This window comes from Arachis hypogaea, chromosome 20, assembly GCF_003086295.3.
Source record: "Arachis hypogaea cultivar Tifrunner chromosome 20, arahy.Tifrunner.gnm2.J5K5, whole genome shotgun sequence".
NCBI classification, from domain to species: Eukaryota; Viridiplantae; Streptophyta; class Magnoliopsida; order Fabales; family Fabaceae; genus Arachis; species Arachis hypogaea.
The window spans coordinates 63981749-64002034 of NC_092055.1; the positions used below are offsets into that span (position 1 = coordinate 63981749).

Consider the following 20286-nt stretch of genomic DNA (forward strand, 5'->3'; position numbering starts at 1 on the left):
CCTATGGTGTGTGATGGAGGGTAAGGACCTATACTTGCCATGCTTTATTCGGTACTACATGGCCAGGGTCTACGTCTGAGGCACTCTCCCCTTTCTATATCTGATTACACAGCTTGGCCGTCGAGCTGACGTGCCTTGGGAGGATGCTGATGAGAAGCCACCTGCTGCAGAATGCAAGAAAATTATCCCTCACAGCAGGAACTTTCTGGCTTTGGGCTAAAGACCTCCATTCCTCACTCCTACTGATGAGACAGCCACACCATCTGCCGGCCCCTCTTCCTCTACAGCTACCCCTGCTACCACCACTACACCTCCACCTGCCTCAGAGCCAGTTTATCACTTAGTGCACCACCTGTTTCGGCAGTTAAACCAGATGGAGCGCCGCAACCGGCGGCGATACGAGAGATCTGAGCGTCGCAGCAAGCGATGCTATGAGCACCTGAAGCTGATGATTCGTTCTGGCAGCGACATCCCCTCCGAGCCTGACACTCCATCAGAGCCATCTGAGGAGGAGGCGGATGATCACGAGGCAGAGACCCGTCCACAGAGAGAGGCTGCACAGGCAGGCATAGAGCAGGCTACATCACATCAGAGGAGGCCCCACATCAGATTCAGGCTACAGACCCAGAGATCCCTATTGAGTCAGCACCTCCTCTGCAGCAGGCAGATCCTCAGACCACCACCATAGAGACCCCAGCTACCCATCCTTCCGATGATGACACCCCTTCACACCTTGCTTGAGTGAGCATCAGGGACGATGCTTCATATTAAGTGTGGGGAGGTCGCCATCTCTGACGTATATTTTTTTTGGTGAACCACTACAGACTCTTTTTACTTTATTATTTTTCTGTATTGTTCTCTTTATTTTTATTTTTATTTTTATTTTTATTTTTTCAGTACTTATACATTGCTATTTTCATGTATTTCTACTATATTTCTATATTTTGCATTTTAGTTCATATTTTAGATAGTAGTTTAGTTGCAATTCTAACTTATTAGTTATAGAAAGTATGGATTAATTAGTATAGTTTACCCTTTTTAGCATAAGATAACTTAGTTTAAATTAAAAATATAAAAAGGAAGTAAACTAGAGACTTGAACAGAATAAAAACAACCCACACCTTGTCTATATAGCATTACATGTTAGTTAGTTAACAACATTTCATCAAGGAGAAACACTAGAACTTTAAAGCCACCTTAAGATTTACATTGAGAATAATGGGAACTCTTAATTTTTACTTGCTTGACATATACAACTGATATATGATTTTTGAGTTAGAGAATACACAGCCTGTGAGTTTGGAGCTTAATTGCATGGTTACACTTAAATGATAATATTTTATTCCTGTGTGTTCCGCCCTTCTTATTTATTCTGGTGTTCTTTACTTTGTTTTAATCTATATGTCTGATTGTAGAATATAGATACATACCAAGAAAGTGATTGAGGCCATTGTTTGATTCTAGCTCACTATTCCCAAATCAGCCTACCTTTTACGTCACCCTTGTCAGCCCCCTTGAGCCTTTAATTCCCCTCTTGTTTTATAACCACATTACTAGGCTTAAGCAGAAAAACAAAATAAAAATACCAAGTTGAATCCTTGGTTAGCTTAAGATAGAAAGTGTGTATTGTTTAAGTGTGGGAAACCTATTGGGAATATGGATGATAAAAACAAAGGGTAGAAAGTTAAAAAGAATAAAATACTTCAAAATAAAAATTTTGGGAAGCATGCTCATGTGAAATCAAAATAATTGAATTACCATGTGTATTAAAAAAAAATTCAGTATTTGAGTAAAGGGGATACAAAAGAATTCTCCAAATGTAAAATAAAGCAAATGCACATAGGACAAAATTAAAACTAATGCATGAGCATGTAACATAAAAAGTGGGAAAAATATGGGAAAATAGGTAAAGAAACTTTGCTTTACAAAATATATATCTTAGACTAATCAGGGATTCACTTATTAGCTCACTTAGCCTTATACATATACCCTTACCTTTACCTTGGCCCCATTACAACCTTAATTAAAAGACCTCATGATTTTTGTATGCCTATATTCTATAATTGTTGATTAGTTAGATGAAGAACAAAGTTATAGAAAGTAAGGATAAAAAGGAGAATAGAGTGATTAACACAATAAACACTGAGTGACTAGAGAGTAAACACAAAATCCAGTGAGGGTTCAATAGCTCATCAACATATATCTCTGCTTAAATTATTAATTGTCTTGCAAAATTGTAAAATGTTTTTCTCTCCCATCTCAATTGTAAAGGTACTTTATCACTATCTAAGGTTTGGCTATATATAAGATTCCTTGAGAATGTAAATTAATTCAACTATATGTAAGTTTTATATACAAGTGAATATAAAAATTAGAATTGCATGATTCATTTAGGTAGTTGCATTTAGAATAGATTGCATTGCATGAGATTTCACCACTTCAACCTTACCTTACTCTTTATCTTGGATTTAGCATGAGGACATGCTATTGTTTAAGTGTGGAGAGGTTGATAAACCCATATTTTATGATATATTTTATGCCTAATTTAAGTGATTTATTCAATCCTTCACTCACTTATTCATATAAATTGCATGGTTTTACTTTCCCTTCCTTATTATGTGATGTATGTGAAAAACATGTTTCCTATGCTTTAAAAGTAATTATTTTAATTATCCTTTATTTCCATTCGATGCCGTGATTCGTGTGTTGAGTAGTTTCAGATCTTCTAAGGCAGGAATGATTTAAAGGATGAAAAGGAGACATACAAAAATGGAAGGAAAGCACAAAAAGGAGTTTTTGAAGAAACTGGCAGTGACGCGATCGCATGGATGACACGGCCGCATGCCAGCACGAAATGGTAGTGACGCGACCGCGCGCCTTAAGCGAAACACATATGACGCGGACGCATGACTGAAGCGACCGCGTGGCAAGGAAAACTCCAATTGACGCGACCGTGTGACCCACGCAGACGCGTGACAGAGGCCACGCACCAGAAAGTATAGAAAACGCTCCCATCGATTTCTGAAGCCCTTTTTGGCCCAAATCCAAGTCCAGAAGGCACAGATCAGAGGTTATGAAGTGAGGGAATGCATCCATTCAGAGGAGAGTCTCCAATTAGTTACTTTTGATGAATTAGATGTAGTTTTGAGGGAGAGGTTCTCTCCTCTCTCTTTTAGGATTTAGGATTAGGATTTCTTTGCTTTCAGGATTATCTTTTTATCAGGTTCAACATTCCTTTTTATTTATTTTTTTAATTTAATTTATGAATTCTTCTATGTTACAGATTATTCTTTGAATTAATGTTATTTGAGGTATTTCAGTTTATTATTACTTTTTTTTATTTATGTTATTGTTGCTTCCAATCTGAAGACATTTTTATTCCAGTAGATTTACTTTTCCCCTTTGGTCTTGGTTAAGAAATCAGTAACTCAGGAGTTATCAAACTCAACATGATCGATAATTGCTATCTTTGCTAATTGAATTGAACTTCAATAATCCCAATCTTTCCTTAGGGATTAACTAGGATTTGAAGATCAGACTAATTAGTCACTTGACCTTTCTTTGTTTTAAGTAAAGGCTAACTAAGTGGAATTAAGATTCAATCTTCATCATCATTGATAAGGATAACTCGGATAGGACTTCTAATTTCTCATACCTTGCCAAAAGTTTATTTTACAGTTATTTATTTATTTTACAGTCTTTTACTTATTTTAATTGCAATTCAAATCACTTGTTCCTCATCTTCAAAACCCTGATTTACAATCTTCATAACCAATAATAAGAACATACTTTCCTGCAGTTCCTTGAGAAGACGACCCGAGGTTTAAATACTTCGGTTATCAATTTTTAAGGGGTTTGTTACTTGTGACAACCGAAACGTTTGTACGAAGAGATTTCTGTTGGTTTAGAAACTATATCTACAACGCGACAATTTTTATAAAATTCTTTACTAGCAAAAATCCTAACGTCAATAAGTTTCCCCATCGGAAGGAAAGACTATTCTTAAATGCACAGAGGGCGTTGCCCCCTTGCTTAATTCTTTTCTTGACTCAACTGAAAGTTTTTTATTCTAATTGAAACTTTTTCTTCCTCCTCTTCCTCGAGGAAAACCCCTGGCACGACCTCGATAATAAGCATATTAATTTCAAGAAGGTGCTCGATGCCCCTACTGAGGATTACGCCGATATAAATGATCACATTTCTGGAATTCCTGACAATTCCTGATCCACTAGACACTTATAGCCTGAGAACGGCTTAAGGGTGTATTTACATTCTCTTGAGGGGTCTTCGAACTAGAGCCTTCTATACGCCTGAGTGGTTGCTTTTGACGGGCCTGTTCTTCCCTATGAGCCAACTCTTTCTTCATCCTTTCTTTTTCAAAGATTGCTGCTGCTTCAGCATCAAAAATAGCGTTACACCGTGGACACAGAGATACCTCCCGGTCTTTGATCTTCTGCTGAACTAAGAAGTCCAGCAAACTGTCCCCTGTTCTAGGGTATACTGATCTGACCTGTGACTCAAAATCATTGAGAGCCACATCAAAATCGTAGGACATGCCCACCATGTTTACTCCAAAGCAAAGTTCAACATAATTGGCCTCAACTTCGAAGGGATCTATATCAACCTTCATTTCTTTTTTGCCATCATCGAATTTCAATCACCCCTCCATTATCGCCTCTTGAATCAAGTCCCTGAAACGGACACAACTATTAGTCGAATGACTTGTTGCTTGATGAAACTTACAATAAGACTTTCCTTTTAAATCTTTCACAGAAAGCAAGGTTCTACCCTCAGGTAAAATTAACTTTTTATCTTTAAGCAATACATCAAAAATCTTATCAGATTTTGAAATATCAAAACTATATTTTTCCCACTTTTTAGTTTTGAATCATTCGACTTTTCATTACTTGGCAACTTCTTCAACAAAGAACAAACATAAGGAGGGCCTTCTTAAGTTCGGCCAAATCGATTTCTGTTTCGAAATCGAATTCTTCTTCGGAAGACTTCATTGTTACATAAGCAACCTTTTCTTTTCGAGTAAAAGGTTTACTCTTCGATCTCTGTTCACTCCTGTATTTCTCTTTTTCTCTTTTCATAAGTTCGGTCTGTCGAACCTTTTCAGCCAGATGGGCCAAATCGGGAGTATAGACATTAAGCAATTTTCTACGCATATAAAATCCCAAGTCCATAATTGCTATTTTCACTATCTCATTCTCAGGTAATGACACATAGCATCTACTTCTAGAATTTTTGAAACGTATTAAATAATCATCAATGGTCTCACCATCTTCATGTTTCAAAGCCACTAAATCAGTAACTGCTACGTTCATTTCACCTCGATAGAACTGAGCGTGAAAGGCAGTTTTTAACTGATTCCATATTGTAATCGAACTTGGTCTAAGATTCAAAAACCAAGTAAATGCATTCTTTGTCAATGATGAAGGAAAAAATTTTATTTTTAAATTTTTATCATTAGCTAGATTCCCAATTTCGACCAAATAACGAGCAACATGTTCAGTAGTTGATTCTCCAACTTCACCAGCAAATTTTGTTGTTATTTTTGGGATTTTCACCCCTCTTAACACTTCAGCCATTTGAACCACTTGGGGAAAAGTGGACACAAAATGTGGTTGATTCATAAAACCAACATTTAGCCCAACCCGATTTAGCACTTCTTCAATAATCCTAGTAACTTGATAGCGATCACCACGCAATCCGGCTAGATAGTCATCAGCATTTTCACCTCGGGGAACCACGTGAGGATTTTCTCGATTCGGAATCTGGTTTTCATTTTGAAAAATATTTTCCATTACTTCGTTATTTCCCCTGGCATTATGCCTCTTACCTTCATCATAATCAACGATTCGAGTAATCCTCTCAACTTGTCTAACAAGACACTCGAATCTTGATTCATGATCAGCCATCATGGGATTCAGAATTGTAGTCATTTGCTGAGTCAATAAATTGACCAAGTCATGATGACTCTCCTCTACTTGTTGTCGATATACTGCCATCAAATTCGCAGCATTCGAAGTATAGCCCACATGATAATCACGAGAATACTCGGAATGCTATGGGTTTTGAACATTATTCGCTCTATTTACATTCCTAAAATGGACAGGCGGCATAAAACCACCCACCGGTGGGTATAACCAGGAGGAAGAACATAAGGAGGCCAACCAGCGGTTAACGGAGGTTGATATGGTGGCACAGGACCACGTGGACGAGTATTACGTCCAATATTTCCAGTTTGGATAGTCGTAACGACTATACTTTCAGTCCCAATTGCACCTTCCGAACGTGAAGACACGTCAGCTTGTTGCATGGAAATCGGTATGCTATCATTGGTGGATGAACCACCATTCACATTTGATAACTCATCAGTCATGTGAATGATCTTTCCACTTCGTAATCGCATACACTTACAATTACTGGGAAAGGATTCATTTGACACACTTTGATTTAAAACTGTCCCACTGGGCGTGCCAATTTGTTTTGTCAATTTTTAGCAAATCAATGGTGGTTCGATATCTATTGATTTGGGAGCGAAACCTACTCCTCTGTGCGGGTACCAGTTTTTTAGAAGTGCATCAAAAGCGTCTTCGATTAGACCAATTTTGAAAAATAACATAAAGTAAATCTACGAATTATTCAAAAGAACTTAAAATTTAAAGTTCTGAAATGCAAATAGATAATAAAATAGAAAAGTTTGTAAAGAAATTAAAGGAAAACAATAAGATGCCTTCGATTGGATCCAAGGACTTCAATATGAAAACTTAAAGGCAAAAGTATAAATTGAACCTCGAAAGTAAAGAAAAATTAATAAATAAACTTAATTGAAATGTTAAGTTTACATGAAAAATAAATTGAAAGAAAGAAGAAGATGGAAGGAACCCTACAGAAAATGTAACTCGATTGCAAACTCAGGGATTCACTGGGATGTGAGAGTGTTAGAGTGTTTTACTGAGTAAAAGTTCCAACCCTTATTCACTAAGAATTCCTAGTATTTATAGGCTAATCTTACATAACTTCCAATTAATTTACAATTAATTATAATTAAATATGGCATTTCAAATTTTGAAGCGCATTCTCTCTTGGTAACCGTTTTCGCCGCATAATTGAAGACATTCTCCATGATCTCCTCGTGCAATAAAAGCCATTAACTTTCCACTTCCACAACTAATCGATCAGCTCTTTCGAAGGCCTTAGTTAATTCTTCGAATCGAATCTCCAACTCGATTTGGCTTACTTCGATCAACAAAACAATCGAAATCCACATCAGCACCAATTACCTCCAACTTCAGACTTACAAGCGTACCTTCTCGAGAAACCATATTCACCTCATCTCGATTCAACTCCATGTTATCGAAAATATTTTTTCGATCAACACTCATCATAAATCATTTTAGGATCTAACTATTCATATTTGTACATAAATAATTCTAGAATGTCATGATTTATGTGCTAAATTTTCAAACTCATTAATTTTGATATATAACAAATAGATAAAAAAAAGGATTAGGATTATACCAAGGTTGCGAGAACCGAACCGGTCACTAAACCAGTGAAGTGACTGGTTCAATGGTTTAAAGGTTCAATCGGGGTTCAACCGGAGTTCAACCGGTATAATTAAATATAAAATAAATTTATTAAAAATTTAACATATAATTTTAAATATTTAAATTCAATTATTTTTACACTAATAAAAATTTAAAATTTTATAATTTCACATCATAAATTGTCTATACTTTATAATTAAGTTCACAGACAACTTCAACCATCAATCTTTATAACTAATAAAAATCAAAATGTATTTAAATGACAGAAATAATGTTCAACTACAAGCAATTATTCCAATTTCATAAAAATTATAAAAACAAAAAAATAATAAAATCAGAAAAATTAACAATAAGAATTATAATGTTCTACAATAGCAATATTATATTGTTGAATAGTATTGCTTGTGATGTTCTCTTTCTCGTTCTCCTACAAATTTTCAAACCACATCAATTGGAAAAATCAGTACAAAAACAAAGAACAACAACAAATAAACTAAATATTCATAATCATAAATGTTATAAACTAAGAGTTACTATTATTATTATCCACTTAGATTGAGAATTTCACTAACATTAAAACCAGAAACTTTGACAAACCCAATACAAAGGGACTTGCTTTGAATTTTCAATGAAAAAAAAATTGAAACACTCTTTCCAGCATACTTCAAAGTTCAAAGAAGTGTATAAATTTGAACAAAAAATGTACAAGAAATAAATATAATTTGTGCTATTGAAAGATGAGAAATGATGAAAAACAATTTTACCATACCACCATCAACAATTCAGAATCAGACAAAATCAGCAACCAAAATTAACAACTCAGAATTAGAAAAACCAACATAAACAACTTAGAATTAACATAAACAACTCAGAATCGGAAAAAATTCTAGCATTAACAATGTTCATCAACAACACAGAATTAGAAAAATCAACGGCCAATAACTCAAAAATCAGAATAAATAAAATTAACAAAATAACCAAAAATAAATTGACGTAGTAGTGCTTACCGGTGGCGAGGGAGGAAGGTGACGGCGCGGCGAATACTCCATAGCCGATCAAAAAGAGACGTTGCAGTGAGAGAGAGAGAGAGAGAGACAAAAAGAGCTCGGAGCCTCGGATAGAGAAAACTCGAAGAGAGAGATGGGCACCAACCACTCGAGCAGAGACGACGACGGAGAAGCCCTTCGCGGCGGCGTCGCCAACAGTTCCGAGCAAGCACTTGACGTCGAGGAGAAGAGGATCGGGAAGTGGGCAGACCTTCCATGAGTGACGACGGCACCCAAATCTATCTCTGCCAGCGGTGACAACACCGTCTATCAGAAGAGAAGAGCTCGACGATGGGATGGGGTTGGGTTCCTACCATCGTTAGGGTTTTCCTAGAGAGAGAGAAAGAGAAAGGGGCAGGGGTAGGTGAGGGGTTCTGATTTCTGGACGTTTAATTTTTTTTTTAATTTTTATATATATATATATATATATATATATATATATATATATAGCACTGAACTGGGAAAAAACCGAACGGTTCTCGCGGTTCATCGGTTAACCGCCGGTTTGACCGATTTTTAGGCCGATTTTTTGCAGGACGGTTCTTTACATCAACCGAAACAAATCAAAACAATAATTAAAAATTGGATCTAAGAAAATTTAACCTTAACTACCTTAATTTCTAGAGAGAAGGGAGAGCTTCTCTCTTTAGAATTCTAACATACAACATGATGAAAACTACACTATGACTACTCCCTCCATTCCGTTGTAATCCTTGGGTTCAAAAGCATCAGAAATGAGTTGGATTTAGGCCTCCTTGAGCTCAGAAAGTGCCCCTAGCATATTGCCCTTAAGTTGGTCACGTGTTTCTTGTCACGCGTACATTTGGGTCACGCTTATGCATCTTATTGCAAAATTCCTATTCACGCGTACGTGTGGGTGACGCGTGCGCGTCTCTGGCGAATCTCCTTGTCACGCGTACGCGTGAGTGACGCATGCGCGTGGCACTGAGTTAAGGCAAATCGCCATTTCTTCATAAATTCTCCATTTTTGCATGCTTTTTCTTCATTCCTTCAACCCAATCTTTGCCTTCTAATCTTGAAATCACTTAACAAACATATCAAGGCATCGAATGGAATTAAAGTGAATTTAAATTAGCGATTTAAAGGCCTAAAATGTATGTTTTCACTCTCAAGCATAAATTAGAATAAATTCACAAAACCATGCTATTTCATTGAATAAATGTGAGAAAAGTTGATAAAATCCCCTAAATTCAACACAAGATAAACCACAAAATTGGGGTTTATCAAGTTTTCAGAACAATGGTTTATACCCTGACCCAAAAAGAAAGCCAAGCCCAAAATGAATACAAGTCCACTCAAGATGTAACACCGTAATTACCCAAGGCCTTACCTCATGCCGTAAAGCAAAGGTTAATTAAAGGTCACGACAATTCTAAGACTTATACAATAATATATATAGAAAAAAATAGTAATTCTAAAAGCCCGATGAAGAAATAAGTTCAAAAACAAAGTTACAAAAGCGCAAACGTTCACACAAAGCTACAAACTCAAGGCACAAGATATAGATACAAGATAAGAAAGCGTAAATAGATATATGAGTATAATACTCATAAGGAAACTACCCGCAGCCTGCGGAGTTTAAGCCAACTAGTTATATATAGACATACAAAGTTTTGAAAGTAAAACCAACATATACAATATATCTCTCTAAAAGTAAGCCTTTAAAGCAAATATAAATACAAAAGTGAGAGTATAAAACAAAATATCCAAAAGATAATCAAAATCCTCCGCTCTGTCACCATCTCGCAACTGACCGAGGTGGGTTATGACCTGCATCTGAAAAACAACAATAGAATATGGTATGAGAATTGGAGGTTCTCAATATGGTAATAATGCCCAGTAATGTAAGATGTAAGACCCTAGGACGCCAGAGGCAATCCTAGAGCTTCATATAAACCATGAAATTCAACTTAAAGCATAACTAAATATGAATCCATTACTTTAAAACCATAATGAAATAAGGGAATCTAACATAGGGATTTTCTACTCTAACATTTACACCGCTGTCCCACAGGCTTCGCCAGCCTAACCTCCATGCGATCCCATCGCCACTGCCTATCGAGCCTCATCAATTCCAGTAGAAAATACAAGTAATAGCAATACAAGTAAAACACAAGTATAATCATGTATATCAAGTAATTCAAGAAATAATTAAGCATGTTATACAATTAGGAAAATAATGCAAGTCAGCAAAGTAAGCAAACATATAGAATATGCACATAATGAATGCCTGTTCTATTTGGCTGTGATATCACATCATCGATTCAACTGCCAACCCGACATATTCCCATGGGAATATTGCCTTTCGATCATGAATATAGCTACGCGAACTCCCCACAGATATAGTGTCGGGCACACTCCTGTGATCCGAAAGGATGCGAGTGGGATACTCTGCCACAGCCCTCACGTCTCAACGTAAGTGGGATAAACCAACCGTTCTTACGCCGCCGCCACGACCTCGACAAGCAGGATTAACCAACCGTCCTTGCCAGGCGCATAGCGTCTCAACAATCTCAGTATAAAATAGTATATCAATAGTTTTCAGAAATCATTTTCAATATTCAATAAGGCCCTCATTCCACTCCGAGTCCTAGACTCATCTCAAGCATCATTAAATCCACAACTCCACAATTTCACCATACCAATTGTCTTTACAGTACTCTACCACTTCACTCAACAAATCCACCCTCGGTACTCCAGAATTCTAAGGCTCTATCTTCTAAAAGTTTTACTTGAAATTATCTAGTTAACTTACTTATGGTATTCTCTATGTTTCAAAGCCTAAAAATGAGTTAAGACACCCTAGACAAGCTTTATGGAAGTTCACAAGCTTTCCAAGAAGGTAAAACAGTAAAAAACAAGGTTTTCATTGAAAAATAGGGCAGTGTGCATAGCATAGAGTTGTGCGTACGCACTCCAAGAAGAGTTTCTTCAAAGTGTGCACGGATAGATATGTGCAAATGCCCTTGACTGAAGTCACTTCCCAGTATGTGCGTACGGACGATGTTGTGCATACGCACAACTTGCAAATTTTGTAGGGTGTGTGTGCGCACCAGAGTGTGCGAATGCTCTCAATAGTAGGCATATCCCTGTGTGTGCGTGCGCACTAGAGTCTGCGTACGCACGTTTTCAAAATTTTACAGGGTGTGCGTGCGCACAAGGGTGTGCGTACGCAAAAGTGAAAGTATGGCCCCTGTTCAGAGCACACGCACAACAGTGTGCATGGTCACACATACCAAAAATCACAAATTCTGTAACATCACAGAATTTCAGATTTTCGACACCAACTTCCAACGATCGTATCTTTTTCTTCAAAATTTTGATTTGGCATGAAATCTACACCATTTTAAAGCTCTTTGAATTATCTTTAATTTGATACAAAATTCAATCAATTTAAAAAATTGTAGCCCAAGATATGATCTGCTAAAGTTGGCCCCGGAATCCATTTTTACCAAAAAACCTTAAAACTCAATTTTTACCAAAAATTCTCAATTCAAAAGCATTTGCTCTACCTCCAAACCAACCCTAATGTATCTAAATCATATTCATATACTCTCCAATCATTCCACAACCTATCAACATACAATTTCATCCAAAATTCTCACTTACATACCTCCAATTCCCCATTATTACAACTCAAAGCATCATTTTACTATCCTCAACATTTATCAACATCAACAAGCTTCATAATTCATTATCAACACTCAAAATCATCATTTTCAATCCCACATCATAAATCGACATCAACATTCCTCAAAATCATTCATTCATCAAAATCATCATACGTCAACACTCATTACCAACCAATTCAATCCTATCCTAAGGTATACTAGCCTAATGATGAGCGGATAATTTATACACTTTTTGGCATTGTTTTTAGGTAGTTTTTAGTATAATTTAGCTACTTTTTACTATGTTTTTATTAGTATTATGCAAAATTCACATTTCTGAACTTTACTATGAGTTTGTGTGTTTTTTTGTGATTTCAGGTATTTTCTGGCTAAAATTGAGGGACCTGAGCAAAAATTTGATTCAGAGGCTGAAAAAGGACTACAGATGCTATTGGATTCTAACCTCCCTGCACTCGAAACAAATTTTCTGGAGCTACAGAAACCCAGTTGGCGCACTCTCAATTGCGTTGGAAAGTAGACATCCAGTGCTTTCCAGCAATATATAATAGTCCATACTTTGCCCGATTTTTGACGACGCAAAATGGCGTTCAAACGCCAACTTTGCTCTATTCTGAAGTTAAACGCCAGAAACAGGTTACAAACCAGAGTTAAATGCCACAAAGAGGCTGCAACCTAGCGTTTAACTCCAAAAGAAGCCTCTACACATGCAAAGCTTCAATGCTCAGCCCAAGCACACACCAAGTGGGCCCGGAAGTGGATTTCTGTATCATTTACTTATTTTCTGTAACCCTAGTTACTAGTTTAGTATAAAAACTACTTTTAGGTAGTGTTTGGTGGAGAGACTGAGACAGAAAGACTGAGACTTAGAGACAGAGACTAAGAGACAGAGATTGAAATAAATGTCAGTATTCTATTTGGTGCAAAATGGGAGACAAGAATTAAAACAAGAATGAAACTTTAATTTAATTTGCACAAAGGGTAAAATTAGAATTAATTAATTAAAATAAAAGTATTTTAGGTATAAAATATTATTAAAGTTTTAGTCTCAATCTCTTAAAATTTCAGTCCCTTGTGTCCTTACTTTTTGGAAGTACTGAAATACTGAAATTTTGGAGATAGAGACAGAGATTTTAGTACCAATCTCTGAACCAACAAACACAATACTGAGTCTTAGTCTCTCAGTCTCTGTCTCAGTATCTCAAAACAAACGCTATCTTAGTGATTTATTTCACATCTTTGGTTCATTTTTGAGACTATCTTTGTATCACTTTTGATCTCTTGATCACGTTTAGGGGGCTGGCCATTCGTCCATGCCTGGACCATTATCGCTTATGTATTTTAAATGGTGGAGTTTCTACACCCCATAGATTAAGGTGTGGAGCTTTGCTGTTCCTCATGAATTAATGCGAAGTACTATTGTTTTTCTATTCAATTCAAGCTTATTCTTATTCCAAGATATTCACTCGCACTTCAACCTGATGAATGTGATGATCCGTGACACTCATCATCATTCTCACCTATGAACGCGTGCCTAACAACCACTTCCGTTCTATCTGCTATTGCTTGAGCGTGTATCTCTTAGCCTCTATTCCGAAAGATCGGAGTCTTCATGGTATAAGCTAGAATTATTGGTGGCCATTCCTGAGATCCAGAAAGTCTAAACCTTGTCTGTGGTATTCCGAGTAGGATCTGGGAAGGGATGACTGTGACGAGCTTCAAACTCGCGAGTGTTGGGCGTAGTGACAGACGCAAAAGGATCAATGGATCCTATTCCAACATGATCGAGAACCGACAGATGATTAGCCATGCGATGAGAGCGCATTTGGACCATTTTCACTGAGAGGACGGACAGTAGCCATTGACAACGGTGATCCCCAACATACAGCTTGCCATGGAAAGGAGTACGCATGATTGGATGAAAGCAATAAGAAAGCAGAGATTCAGAAGGAGCAAAGCATCTTCATACGCTTATCTGAAATCCCACCAATGAATTACATAAGTATTTCTATCTTATTTTCTGTTTTAATTATATTTTAATTATCAAAATCCCTTAACCATTTAAATCTGCCTGACTGAGATTTGCAAGATGACCATAGCTTTCTTCAAGCCGACAATCTCCGTGGGATCGACCCTTACTCACGTAAGGTTTATTACTTGGACGACCCAGTGCACTTGCTGGTTAGTTGTGCGGAGTTGTGAAAAAGAATTGAGATTATGAACATGCGTACCAAGTTTTTGGTGCCATTGTTAAAGATCACAATTTCGTGCACCAAGTTTTTGGCGCCGTTGACGGGGATTGTTTGAGTTTGGACAACTGACGGTTTATCTTGTTGCTCAGATTAGGTAATTTTAGTTTGTTTTTAATCTCTTTACTTCTTATTTTCGAAAAATACCAAAAAAATTTAATAAAATCATAAAAAACTAAAAATTTGATGTTTCTTGTTTGAGTCTAGTGTCAATTTCTAAGTTTGGTGTCCTGCATGTGTGTCTTTTCTTAAAAATTTTTCAAAAATAAGTTCTTGGTGTTCATCTTGACATTCAAAGTGTTCTTGGTGTTCATCTTGACATTCAAAGTGTTCTTGCATGCATCATGTGTTTTGATCTTGAATTTTCATGTTTTGAGCCATTTTTATGTTTTTCTCTCTCCTCATTAAAAATCAAAAATAAAAAAAATTATCTTTTCCTTATTTTGCTCATAATTTTTGAAAATTTGGATTGACTTAGTCAAAAATTTTAAAAAATTTAGTTACTTCTTATAAGTCAAGTCAAATTTTCAATTTAAAAATCCTGTCTTTTCAAATCTTTTTCAAAAATCAAATCTTTTTCATTTTTTCTTTCACATTTTCAAAATTTTCAAATTGATTTTCAAAATCTTTTTCTTATTTTTGTTTCATATTTTCGAATTCATTGCTAACATTTAATATTTTGATTCAAAAATTTTCAAGTTGTTACTTGCCTATTAAGAAAGGTTCAATCTTTGAATTTTAAAATCATATCTTTTAGTTTCTTGTTAGTCAAGTAATCAACATTAATTTCAAAAATCAAATCTTTTTAATTTCCTTTTCAAATCCTTTTCAAATTAAATTTCAATAATTTCAATCATATCTTTTTCAAAATCAATTTCAAATTCTTTTTTAACCTCTTATCTTTTCAAAATTGATTTTCAAATCTTTTTTCAATTAACTACCTGACTTTTTGTTTGATTTTAAATGTTTTCTATTTCAATCATATCTTTTTCAAAACCATCTAACTAATTTTCTCTCTCTAATTTTCGAAAACTCCTCCCCACTTTTTCAAAATTCCTTTTAATTAACTAATTGTTTTAAATTTTAATTTAATTTTATTTCTCTTTTTAATTTTCAAATTCTAACTAATAATTAAAATAAAAACAAAAATATTTTTCCTTTTATTTTAATTTAAATTCGAATTCTTCTCTCTCTCATCTCTTTCTATTTATTTATTTATTTACTAACACTTTTCTTCTTCTTAAAAAAAATTCGAACCCTCTCCCCCACTATGTGGTCGAATTATTCTCTCCTCTTTTCTTCTACTCACATAAAGGAATCTCTATACTGCGACATAGAGGATTCCATACTTTCTTGTTCTTTTCTCTTTCATATGAGCAGGAACAAGGACAAAGGCATTCTTGTTGAAGTTGATCCTGAACCTGAAAGGACCTTGAAGAGGTAGACAATGGCAGCCGAAAATAACAACAATGCCAACATTGCAAGGAAGATACTTGGTGACTTCATTGCACCCTCTTCCAACTTCTATGAAAGAAGCATCTCAATTCCTGCCATTGGAGCAAACAACTTTGAGCTTAAGCCTCAATTAGTTTCTCTAACACAACAGAATTGCAAGTTTCATGGACTTCCATTGGAAGATCCTTATCAGTTCTTAGCTGAATTCTTGCAAATCTGTGACACTGTCAAGACCAATGGAGTTGATCCCGAGGTCTACAGGCTTATGCTTTTCCCTTTTGCTGTAAGAGACAGAGCTAGAACATAGTTGGATTCACAACCTAAGGAAAGCCTGAACTCTTGGAAAAAGTTGGTCAGTGCTTTCCTGGCCAAATTCTTTCCACCTCAAAAGATGAGCAAGCTTAGAGTGGAAATCCAAACCTTCAGACAAAAGGAAGGTGAATCCCTCTACGAAGCTTGGGAAAGATATAAGCAATTGATCAAAAGGTGTCCTACTGACATGCTTCCAAAATGGAGCATCATATGTATATTCTATGATGGTCTGTCTGAGTTGTCAAAAATGTCATTGGACCATTCTGTAGGAGGATCTCTTTATCTGAAAACCCCTGCAGAAGCTCAGGAACTCATTGAAATGGTTGCAAATAACCAGTTCATGTACACTTCTGAGAGGAATCCTATAAACAATGGGACGTATCAGAAGAAGGGAGTTCTTGAAATTGATACTTTGAATGCCATATTGGCTCAGAACAAAATATTGACTCAGCAAGTCAATATGATTTCTCAGAGTCTAAATGGATTGCAAGATGCATCCAACTGTACTAAAAAAACATCTTCTGAAGAAGACGTTTATGATCCTGAGAACCCTGCAATGGCAGAGGTGAATTACATGGGAGAACCCTGTGGAAACACCTATAATCCTTCATGGAGAAATCATCCAAATCTCTCATGGAAGGACCAACAGAAGCCTCAACAAGGCTTCAATAATAATAATGGTAGAAGAAACAGGTTTTGCAATAGCAAACCTTTTCCATCATCTTCTCAGCAACAGACAGAGAATTCTGAACAGAGCCATTCTGGCCTGGCAACCATAGTCTCTGATCTATCCAAGACCACACTAAGTTTCATGAATGAAACAAGGTCCTCCATTAAAAATTTGGAGGCACAGGTGGGTCAGCTGAGTAAGAAGATTACTAAAACTCCTCCCAGTACTCTCCCAAGTAATACAGAAGAAAATTCCAAGAGAGAGTGCAAGGCCATAACCATGACCAACATGGCAGAACCTGGAGAGAGTGAGGAGGACATGAGTCCTAGTGAGAAAAGCCTCACGGGACGTCTTCTGGACAGAAAGGAGTTTCCCTTTGAGGAACCAAAGGAATCTGAGGCTCATACAAAGACCATAGAGATTCCATTGAACTTCTGTCTGCCATTCATGAGCTCTGATGAATATTCTTCCTCTGAAGAGGATGAAGACATCACTGAAGAGCAAGTTAATAAATATCTAGGAGCAATCATGAAGCTGAATGCCAAGTTATTTGGTACTGAGACTTAGGAGGATGAACCCCCTCTTGTTCACCAATGAACTGAATGCATTAATGAGGCAGACATTACCTCAGAAGAAACCGGATCCCGAAAAATTCTTCATACCTTGTACCATAGACACCATGACCTTTGAGAAGGCTCTATGTGACCTGGGGTCAGGAATAAACCTCATGCCACTCTCTGTAATGGAGAAACTGGGAATCTTTGAGGTACAAGCTGCAAGAATCTCACTAGAGATGGAAGACAAATCAATGAAACAGGCTTATGGACTAGTAGAGGACGTGCTAGTGGAGGTTAAAGGCCTTTACATCCGTGCTGATTTCATAATCCTAGACACTGGGAAGGATGAGGATGAATCCATCATCCTTGGTAGACCCTTCCTAGCCACAGCAAAAGCTGTGATTGATGTTGACAGAGGAGAGTTGATCCTTCAGTTGAATAAGGACTACCTTGTATTTAAGACTCAAGGTTCTCCTTCTGTAACCATGGAGAGGAAGCATGAGAAGCTTCTCCCAATACAGAGTCAAACAAAACCCCCACATTCAAACTCTAAGTTTGGTGTTGGGAGGCCACAACCAAACTCTAAGTTTGGTGTTGAGAGGCCCCAACCCTGCTCTGATTATCTGTGAGGCTCCATGAGAGCTCACTGTCAAGCTATTGACATTAAAGAAGCGTTTATTGGGAGGCAACCCAATGTTATTTAATTATATCTATTTATTCTCCATTGTTATTTTATGTTTTCTTTAGGTTGATGATCATGTGAAGTCACAAAAACAACTGAAAAATTAAAAACTAAATGAAAAACGGCATTAAAAACAGCTCACCCTGGAGGAAGAGCTTACTGGCGTTTAAACGCCAGTAAGAAGCATCAGACTGGCGTTTAAATGCCAGTAAACGCCAGAAAGAAGCATCAAGCTGGCATTAAACGCCAGAAACAAGCTACAGTATGGCGTTTAACACCAGAAACAAGCACCAACTTGGCGTTAAACGCCAATAAAGGGAGAAAAGCTGGCGTTAAACGCCAGAAACAAGCAGCAACCTGGCGTTTAACGCCAGAAGTGCACTCTAAGGGCGTTTTACACGCCTAAATGGAGCAGGGATGATAAGTCCTTGACCCCTTAGGATCTGTGGATCCCACAGGATCCCCACCTACCCCACCTCTCTCTCTTTCTTCTTCACACCTTTTCATAACACTCTTCCCCAAATACCCTTCACCAATCACCTCCATCACCTTTACCCATCACCTCTTCACCAATCACATCCATCCACTCTTCCCCAAAAACCCCACCTACCTCCAAATTCAAAATCCTTTCCCTTCCAATCCCAACCCTAATACACGAAACCTAACCCTCCCCCCACCCCTATATAAACCCCCCACCACTCCTTCATTTTCACACATTACAACCACTACTTCTACCCCTTGGCCGAACCACATATCCCCCTCTATCTCCTCCATTTTCTTCTTCTTCTACTTCTTTCTTTCTTCCTTTGCTCAAGGACGAGCAAACTTTTTAAGTTTGGTGTGGTAAAAGCATTTATTTTTGTTTTTCCATAACCATTAATGGCACCTAAGGCCAGAGAAACCTCAAGAAAGAGGAAAGGGAAGGCAATTGCTTCCACCTTTGAGTCATGGGAGATGGAAAGATTCATCTCAAAGGTCCATCAAGACCACTTCTATGAAGTTGTGGCCAAGAAGAAGGTGATCCCTGAGGTCCCTTTCAAGCTCAAAAGGAGTGAGTATCCGGAGATCCGACATGAGATTAGAATAAGAGGATGGGAAGTTCTCTCTAATCCTATTCAACAAGTTGGAATCTTAATGGTTCAAGAGTTCTATGCAAATGCATGGATCACTAAGAACCATGATCAAAGTATGAACCCGAATCCAAAGAATTGGCTTACAATGGTTCGGGGGAAATACTTAGATTTCAGTCCGAAAAATGTAAGGTTGGTGTTCAACTTGCCAATGATGCAAGAAAATGCACGCCCCTACGCTAGAAAGGTCAACTTGGATCAAAGGTTGGACCAAGTCCTCATGGACATATGTGTGGAAGGAGCTCAATGGAAAATTGACTCAAGAGGCAAGTCGGTTCAACTAAGAAGGCTTGACCTCAAGCCAGTGGCTAGGGGATGGTTGGAGTTCATCCAACGCTTAATCATTCCCACTAGCAATCGGTCTGAAGTTGCTATAGACCGGGCTATCATGATTAGAGAGGAAGTGGAAGTTCATGAGATTATACCTTAAGAGCTCTACAAGGTGGCTGGCAAGTCTTCCACTTTGGCAAGGTTAGCCTTTCCTCACCTCATTTGTTACCTCTGCAATTCGGCTGGGATTGTCATAGAGGGAGACATCCTCATTGAAGAGGACAAGCCCATCACTAAAAAGAGGATGGAGCAAACAAGAGAGCCCACTCATGGACCTCAACAAGAGCATGAGGAAGTTCCTCATCATGAAATCCCTGAGATGCCTTAAGGGATGCACTTTCCTCCATAAAACTATTGGGAGAAAATCAATACCTCCCTATGAGAAATGAGTTCCAACATGGGACAACTAAGGGTGGAGTATCAAGAGCATTCCATTCTCCTCCATGAAATTAGAGAAGATCAAAGAGCCATGAAGGAGGAACAACAAAGGCAAGGAAGAGACATAGAGGAGCTCAAGCATTCCATTGGATCTTCAAGAGGAAGAACTAGCCGTCATCACTAAGGTAGACCCGTTCTTTAATTTCCTTGCTCTTATTTTTCTGTTTTTCGAAAATTATGCTTTATGTTGTATTTATGTTTGTGTCTT

At 37.2% G+C, this 20286-nt stretch overlaps 1 non-coding gene across 1 annotated transcript; it reads right to left on the reverse strand.

Annotated features, from left to right (window-relative positions):
* Positions 1-16356: 16356 nt before the first annotated feature.
* Positions 16357-16464, reverse strand: LOC112788280 (small nucleolar RNA R71). Its single transcript, XR_003195650.1, has one exon. It is a non-coding gene; the product is annotated as a small nucleolar RNA R71 (small nucleolar RNA).
* Positions 16465-20286: the final 3822 nt, after the last annotated feature.